At 38.5% G+C, this 9,515-nt stretch overlaps 1 pseudogene; it reads right to left on the reverse strand.

Annotated features, from left to right (window-relative positions):
• Positions 1 to 5,006: 5,006 nt before the first annotated feature.
• Positions 5,007 to 8,329, reverse strand: LOC125162929 (39S ribosomal protein L16, mitochondrial-like; annotated as a pseudogene).
• Positions 8,330 to 9,515: the final 1,186 nt, after the last annotated feature.

A 9,515-nucleotide genomic window follows, 5' to 3' on the forward strand; every position in this document is an offset into this window, starting at 1 on the left:
GGGAGCAACGCAGCAGTCACTAGGCAACAAGATCCAGTCTTCAGTGGAAGAGAATTTTAAAACATTTAACCCTCACGCTGTCAGGGCTTTTTGTTGCTGATGTGGCAGTAATCTCTGGACAAAAGGCCTAATATGAATAATACAGCTTTTTTTTTCTAAAGCTGTGTTTCTAGAGGCAATGCAGGGACACTTCCTGTTTAGACTATGGACATTATTCAGTTTGAAAGACTGCTAAACTTAGAAATTTTTAATCTTTTTCACAGTGGTTACAGTTGAAGCCACATGATGGTCTCCTCAGTGTGTTTAGACCTGTTATTGGATTGCTCCCCATAAGCTGGGCTGTCACACACATGTGTAGTCTGTGTCCTGCACAGTCATACTACGGGGGAGGGTGGGGTGAGAGGGACAGGGGGAGCGCGGAGTGGAGCTCAAATCAGCCTGTGCTCCATTCGCCAAGATGCACTCTTCTTCGGGCCAGATCCGGAAAGGTGTTTGTTGGGTTTTTTTTCCAGATTTGTTGCCTTGATGGGGGCACCGTGTTGTAATTTGTCTGCCTAGATGGGTTGCTTTTGCCAAATTGCACCAAGTTGCTGTATGAGCTCTTGGGGGTTGCCTACAAGTACCATAGTATTGTTCCAACCAGTCAGAAAGTTCTGTAGGATTGTCCCTCTTTCACTTGACCCTGCTAGACAATTTAGCACAGGGCTGGACAGACCCACGTGTAGCCTGGTGGTATTGTTTCCAAACTGGATTTCCATTATCATCTCCCTCAGATGATTGTTTTGGTTTGTTTGAGAAAAATTTTAATTTTTTATCATAAAGATAATTTTGTATTGATTTGAAAGATCTAATAGTTTCATATATTTTCTGTACCCCAACAGTTATGTAGTATAATGATTTCCTCGAGAAGAGAGATCCTTTTTTTTTTCTCTTTCTTTTAGCCAGATAATAAATCAATTAGAAAGTGTTTGGTTTGTTTGTTTGGTTGGTTTTTGGCTATAGTTTATTATTGCACCTTTTGTGTTTTGTTTTTGAGTATAGTTGTTTTTTTTTTTTGAGGGTTTTTTTTTTCGTATAGTTGACACACAATGTTACATCTGTTTCAGGTATACAACATAGTAATTCAACAATTCTATACACTATGCTATACTCACCACAAGTGTAGCTACCATCTGTCACCATACAAGGCTATTATGATACCATTCGCTATATTCCTATACTGTGCCTTTTATTCCTGTGCCAGAGGGGAGGTGGTGGGGACATGGCCCAGATGGGTGAAGGGACTGGGATACACAAGTGTCCCATTATGGAATGGGAAAGTCACAGGAACAAAAGGTACAGCAGACACTTTTTAAGTGAGCTTCTAGAGGACAGCAGGTACCATGTTTTCTCTAACAGTGTCTGGCACATAGTAAATGCACATATACCTTTGCATGAATGAATGAATTGTTTAATTGATTAATTAGTTAATGATATTCACTTGGGGGAAATCCAACAGGAGAGTTATATATGTTAAAAGTAAGGTGTCAGACACCTTACACATTATCTAGTACAACACGTATTTTGCAGTTGAGGAAATTGAGATCCAAATAACTAATCAATTAACATATCTAGCTAAAAGCATAGCCAGGTTTCTCTATAATTAGGTCAATGTGAAGACTAATTAACATATATTAACTAATAGTAATGATTTCAGGAGTAGAATTTAGTGATTCATCACTTACATATAACACCCAGTGCTCATCCTAACAAGCGCCCTCCTTAATGCCCATCATCCATTTAGCTCACCCCCCCCCCCACCTCCCCTCTGTCAACCCTCAGTTTGTTCTGTATATTTAAGAGCCTCTTATGGTTCACTGGAGACTAATTTAGATTATAAATATGTAGAGAAAAAATATCATTTTCATTGACCTTACTATATGCTTTATCTAGTATCAGCTTTTTCACTTTGCCAAGTGTTTGGGTTTGTTTGTTTGTTTGTTTGTTTGTTTTTTGTCACTGAAGGCTTTTACAATCTAATTAAGGAGACAGGCCTAAAACATGATAAATTAGAGAAATAACACAGCCAAAGATTTACTAAGCCAAGTGTTTTATAAATCTTATCTTGTTTAATCTTCACAAGAGGCAAATCCAGGATATGAACCCACTGTTATCTGACTATCAAAACTTTTCTTATCCTAAAATCATTATTTCCTGAACATTAGTCATTCATATTTTTCATATCTGAGTGTCACCTGTACTACGATTTCTTTGACATTTTTCTTCAAGTTGTCCTCAGGGTTTTTTTTTTAGTTAATTTATTTATGTTTTTTAGTAATCTCTACACCCAACGTGGGGCTTGAACTCATGCCCCGAGGTCTGGATCTACATACTCTTCCAACTGAGCCAGCCCAGTGCCTGACTCCACTTTTTAATCTTAGTATTATTCTAATATATCCATGAGATTAAAGGGTATATTAGATATGTATTTTTCCTAATTTACATTAAAATAAATATGTAACTATTTAAATAGAAAAAATATTTATCTGTGTGCCACCTAAAATTATATCAAGACTTCAGTGATAGTTGTACCACTCTTTGGAAAATATTACATGTTTTTTTTTTTTAACATTACATGTTTTTAGATGGGCAAAGATATTAAATATAGGAAAGCTCTAAACAATGCTATGGATTGTCCAAAAGGAGAAAAGTCACTACTGACTGCAGCTGAGTTCATCTGATTCTAATAACCACCCCCCCCCCATGAATTATATTAGATATTACAGTCTTGTGTTCAAATTTAGCTACTGATCTGATCTTTGTTACTAAACAGTGTAACTTGCCCGGCGGTGTTTCCTCACCTGTCCTAGAGCACATTGGATTAGATAAATTCGGAAGGTGAACATTCTATGAGCTAAAATAATCTGCATTATTTATTCATCTCTTCAGTTAGAAGACCCCTATGTGCAGGGAGATCCCTATAATGTAGTATAAACAATGACCACAGTAACTGTGAGCATATTCAATTCCTTATTGAAGACTTTCAAATGATTTTTTGAAAAGAGCAAAATTACATTGATAGTTTTTTTTACATAGGTTGTTAACAAGACATCGTTATTTATTTATTTATTTATTTATTTATTTATTAAGTAGGTTTCATGCCTAATGTGGGGCTTGAACTCATGGCCCTAAAATTGAGAATCATATGCTCTACTGACTGAGCCAGCCAGACACCCTAACAAGACATCCTTAAATAAAAATAAAAACACTAAAAATAAAGAGCTGGGCAAACATATCAAACAAACAAACAAGCAAAAAACAAAAAAACAAAAACAAAAAAGAAGTAAGGTGATAAGATCAGTATCAGAGAAGACAGAATTTGAGGCAAAAAGGTAGGATAAAGAGGGATATTTTATTTTTACAAATGTATAGTCCACCAAGATGTTATAATAGGTTATAAATATTTGTGGACAAAATATATAAAGCAAAAATTGTTAGAAATACATAAAGAATTTGACAAAACTGCACTTATAATGGACATTTTAATATTCTTCTGTATTTATACAATACAAAGAACAAAATGAGATGAAGTTTGGATTACATATAGTTAGAAAGCTTGAATTAATAGATACACGTAGGACTTTGTATGCAACAAAAACCTCTATTCTTGTCAAGTAGAGATTTGAAAGGTAAAAATTACACTGTCAGTTTCTGACCACAGTGAAATAAAACAAGAAATTAAGAAGAAAAAACTTTCCTCCCATCAAATTAAATTACTTATAAATATTCATACAAATTAAATTTTTTTTAATGTTTATTTTTGAGACAAAAAGAGAGAGAAAGAGACAGAGTGAGAGTGGGGGAGGTGCTGAGAGCGAGGGAGACACAAAATCTGAAGCAGGCTCCAGGCTTGGAGCTGTCAGCACAGAGCCCAACACTGGGCTTGAACTCATGGACTGCGAGATCATGACCTGAGTCAAAGTCGGACGCTCAGTCAACTGAGCCACCTAGGTGCCCCAAAATATTCATGCAAATTTAAATGAAAGAGGAAATCAAAACTGATATTATAATTTAGACATTAATACATGAAAATACACAGTAAAAGATGTATTCACAGGAAATTCATAAAATTAAATGTTTTTATTAATAAACACGAAATGTTGAAATAAAGAAGGTAGAAAGAACAACAAAATAATATGAAGGCAAAAGTAAGAATTGTTTTCTGCCTCTGCCCAAGTAATTCAAAACTTTTTGCATTTAAAATAAATGTCAATTTAGCAGAATATAAGATCTGTCTCCATTTTCGAAATAAAATAAGAAACTCAAAGATCATTATTGTATGGGGACTACTTCACACTATGTCCCCCAAATTCTCCTGGGACATGAGTACTTTCACTTTCCTTTGCATCCAGATGTACACAAATGGAAACTTCAGAAACACTGGTCTCTTTCTTTCTTTCTTTCTTTTTTTAAAAAAAATTTTTAACATTGATTTGTTTTTCAGAGAGAGAGACAGAGCGTGGGCAGGGGAGGGGCAGAGAGAGAGGGACACAGAATCTGAAGCAGGCTTCAGGCTCTGAGCTGTCAGCACAGAGTCTGATGTGGAGCTCGAACGTATGCACTGTGAGATCATGACCTGAGCCAAAGATGGACACTTATCCTACTGAGCTATCCAGGTGCCTCTCTTTCTTTCATTTTTTAAATATTTATTTATTTTTATTTTGAGAAAGGGAGAGTGTGCAAGTGGAGGAGTGGGGGGGGGGGGGGGAGGGAGAGAGAATCCCAAGCGGGCTCTTGGGATCCTGTGGTAAAACTGGCTCCTGTTAGATGATGCAGGACCTGTCAGAACCAGGGTAGAGTGTTGGGAGGGTGGGTCAGAATGGGGAAGGTGAAGACTGGGAATCTAGACAGACATGCAGGGATAGTTAGTTGAGACATGGACAGACATGTGGCAATGTGTCTGTCAATTCACCCAAATGAAATTAGTAATCAGTTGACTTACAGATAGGATTAACAAGATACAGGAATCATCCAAACTGTCCTCTAAGGACTATCTTTTGTTGAAGGCCATGGCTCTTCCTGTGCTCATCTCCACAAAAAGGCACAGGTCCAGATAAGGACTGACAGTCTGCCGTAGCAGAATCAGGATCAGTGGTTGTTAGAGGATCAATAGGCAAGCAATTAGCCAAGATCTGAGTGCTAAAAACATCAGGAAGAACCTGCTAGCATGAATCAGGAACTGGATTTTACAAGGGATTATTGCAGAGCTGGGGCTGAAGAGCTGTACGATACAGCATTTATCAGACAAGAACTAGGTCACAAGGAAACATGGAGTACAGAATTAAAGAAAAGAAACCTTCCAGGCCTACTTAACATTGAATCAGTCAGACCCAGGGCTCCTGCTCACCTTGTCTTGGCCTTGGATGGTGGCTCCAGAGTACATAGTGCAGATGAACCTGTAGGCAGGAGTTCCAGAGATTATGAGGTAAGGGTAGCAGTACTGTAAGGTCAGGGTCTTAAATGTGTTCAATTGTGTGAGCTTCTCAAATAGCATCTGCATTTCCTAGATAAGTCTAGTTGCTGAACTGAGCTCTGTCTCTGGGTGACACTTCTTGTGGTATGTGGGAGGATTCTGCATACCCCTGGCCTCTTCCAGGAGCTGACTTGTAAGCAACATTCAGATCTTAATAAAGGTCATTTCCTCTCTGACCCCAGAACTCTACTAGGTGTCCCTCTTGTGTGCTCCCTTAACACCCTGACATGGCACTATCACACTGTGACATAGTGGCCTGTTTTCTGCTGCATAGGCCCCATTGTTTGCATTTAACTATTGTAAATTAGTGTACCAATGAGTCTGAATGTGATATCCTTTGTATAGCTGTGTAATGTTGAGATTACTTATGAAAATTTCTAAATGAAACTTTTTACCCTTGGATATTATATGGAAAGTAACTGACCAATTGTCTAATTTGTGTGGTGTCAAACCGCACCCAGTGTTTAAACCAATCCCAAGGGGAGCCTGGACAGTCAAAATATCACAGCAGGGTAGGACTGCCAAAGGGGAAATTTATAGCTAAATGCCTATATTAGAAAAGAAGAAAGATCAAATCAATTACTTAACTTCCACCTTAAGAAACTAGAAAAGGAAAAGTGAACTAAACCCAAAGGGAGTGGGAGTAATGGAATAATAAAGATAAGAGTGAAAATAATATAGAAAATCAATAGAAAAATGTAACAAAGTGAAAAATTGTTTCTATGAAAACATCAAGAAAATAGACAAACTTTTACCTTGACCAAGAAAAAAAAAGAGAGAAGACAGAAATGACTGAAATCAGGAATGAAATAGGAACATCGCTACCAACCTCACAGAAATTAAAAGAATTATAAGGAAATATTTGAACAATGTATGCCAATAAATTAGGTAACTTAGATGACATGGAAACTTCCCTAGAAAGACAAAAATTACTGAAACTGACTCAAGTAGAAAATAGAAAATATGTGTGTGTACATAAACATTTTTTCTGGAAGAGTATTTTGTTAGAGCAGTTTTAGGTTCACAGCAGAACTGAGAGGAAGTGCCAGAGATTTCCCATATGCTCTCCGCCCCCACACATGCACAGCCTCCCCCATTATCACCAAACCCCCAGCAGCAGACATTTGTGACAACTGTTAACCTACATTAATATGTCACAAACACCCAAAGTCCATAGTTTACATTAGGGCTCCCTCTTGGTTACCTTCTATAGGTTTGGATAAGTTCATGACGACATGTTGCCATCATTATAGTATCATGCAGAGTATCTTCACTGCCTCCCCAAATCCTCTGTGCCCTGCTTATTAATCCCTCTCTCCCACCTAATCCCTGGAAACCTTTGATCTTTTTACTGTGTCCATAGTTTTGCCTTTTCCAGAATGTACTGTTGTTGGAATCATACAGTATATAGCTTTTTCTGTGCTTCTTTCCCTTGCTAATACACATTTAAGCTTCTTCCATGTCTTTTCAAGGGTTGACAGATCATTCTTTTTGGTGCTGAATAATATTCCATTGTTTACTCACCCATTCACCTGCTGAAGGACATCTTGGTTGCTTCCAAGTTTTGGCAATCATAAGTAAAGCTGCTATTAACATTCATATGCAGGTTTTTTGTGTGGATACAAGTTTCTATCTCCTATGGGTAAATACCAAGGAGCTCAAGTGTAAGATCATATGGGACAAGTATGTTTAGTTTGGTAAGAAACCCCCTGTCTTCTGAAGTTGCTGTCCCATTTTGTATTCCCACCAGCAATGTATGAGAGTTCCTGTTGTTCCACATCCTCACCAGCATTTGCTGTTGTCAGTGTTCCAGATTTGGTCATTCTAATAGGGGGGTAGTGGTATCTCATTGTTTTTGGTTTTGTTTTGTTTTATTTTACAGGTAATACTCAAACTTTAATGTAAATATAATGTACTTTAAAAAATCAAGACACTGTACAATTTTTCAGAAATCATTTACTCATATGCCGCTCCTCAGTTAGATTTCAGAACTACCCAAAAACTTTAAGGGTAGACTGAAGGGGAAAAAAGGTAGATTCTTTCTCTCTCAGTAGCCTTTTTACATTTATTTCTGACATTCTTCCTACACATTCAGGCCTATAAGCCTTGCCCCAGTACTGCCTCTTCTGGATCAAGTCATCTGGGCTCAGGCCTTTCTGTCTCCCCTGCATGCTGGCAGTGGCTATGTGCTCAAAGGTCCCGGGGTTTTAGTTGTTCTGTTCTGGTTCCTCTTGATCTTTCTGGATCCTCTCTAGAGTCTCATGGCTCATGGCCTGTGCTGGGAAGGGCAGCTTGTGGCCAACCTGGTTGAGGAAAGCTTGTACCTCTTTGAATCCACAACACCCACCCATTTCTACTGTGAGACGGCCAGCCTTCACAGTCATGTGGTGATCCCCCCATGCACTGTCCCATACCCTTGTGGGTGGTGGGCTTGAAAGGGGCTGGTACTCTCTATAAGGCAAACTGTGTTCTTGGGGTCCAGAGAGTGGTTGATTGTCAGGTGCATCATTTCAAAATGCCCCCAGTGGAGGTAACCACCACCCAGTGCCAAGATTGCAAAAATGCCTTCTGTGAATTCAGTAGCTTCAATAGAAGGTCCCCATATGTCACTCGAGTATTTGGGTTCTCTTCTCATTTTTGGCACAGGGGTGCCCTTTCAACAAATCTAAGCATGAGCTTTTCAGGAATGGAAACATCCTTAAAAGTTGGCGCCAGGAGCAGGGTCTTTAGGCCAGCACAGGCAGGCGGAGCTGCTCAAGAATCTGACAGTGGTGCTCACATGAATGGCGCCCAGGCACAAGCCAGCAGCCACCACATGGCCATGGCCACCACTGCAACCACCTCCACTAGGCACGGAGGGCAGCACCCTAGTGCCACACTGGAATCAGCTCAGGGCTGCCAGTATCTCACTGTTTTAATTTGCATTTCCTGATGTCACATGATGTTGAGCCTCTTTTCATATACTTATTTGCAATCTTCTTGGAGGAGGTGGCTGTTAAGGTCTTTGGCCCATTTTTTTAATCAAGTTGTTTGCATTCTTACTAAATTTTAAGAGTTTTCTCTGTATTTTTTTGCACATTATTTATATTTTGATTAAAAGTTAATATTTTATCCACTTGTTTAAGACAATATGAGATAATATCTATTGGCCTACTATTGACATATTTTTATTTTTATTTATTTATTTATTTTTAATTTATTTATTGTTTAATTTACATCCAAGTTAGTTGGCATATGGTGCAACAATGATTTCAGGAGTAGATTCCTTAATTCCCCTTACCCATTTAGCCCATCCCCTCCCCCCCACAACACCTCCAGCAACCCTTTGTTTGTTCTCTATATTTAAACGTCTTTTATGTTTTGTCCCCCTCCCTGTTTTTATATTATTTTTGCTTCCCTTCCCTTGTGTTCATCTGTTTTGTATCTTAAATTCCTCACGAGTGAAGTCATATGATACTTGTCTTTCTCCGACTAATTTCACTTAGCCTAATACCCTCTAGTTCCATCCACGTAGTTGCAAATGGCAAGATTTCATTCTTTTTGATTGCCAAGTAATACTTCATTGTATATATATGTACCACATCTTCTTTATCCATTCATCTGTCGATGGACATTTGGGCTCTTTCCATACTTTAACTATTGTTGATAGTGCTACTATAAACATTGGGGTGCATGTGCCCCTTTGAAACAGCACACCTGTACCCCTTGGATAAATACCTAGTAGTGCAATTGCTGGGTCATAGGGTAGTTCTATTTGTAATTTTTTGAGGAACCTCCATACTGTTTTCAAGAGTGACTGCACCAGTTTGCATTCCCACCAGCAGTGTGAAAGAGATCCTCTTTCTCCACATCCTCACCAACATCTGTTCTGTTGTTGCCTGAGTTGTTAATGTTATCATTCTGACAAGTGTGAGGAGGTACCTCAACGTGGTTTTGATTTGTATTTCCCTGATGATGAGTGATATGGAGCATTTTTTCATGTGTCAGTTGGCCATCTGGATGT

This window comes from Prionailurus viverrinus, chromosome A3, assembly GCF_022837055.1.
Source record: "Prionailurus viverrinus isolate Anna chromosome A3, UM_Priviv_1.0, whole genome shotgun sequence".
In the NCBI taxonomy this organism is placed as follows: domain Eukaryota; kingdom Metazoa; phylum Chordata; class Mammalia; order Carnivora; family Felidae; genus Prionailurus; species Prionailurus viverrinus.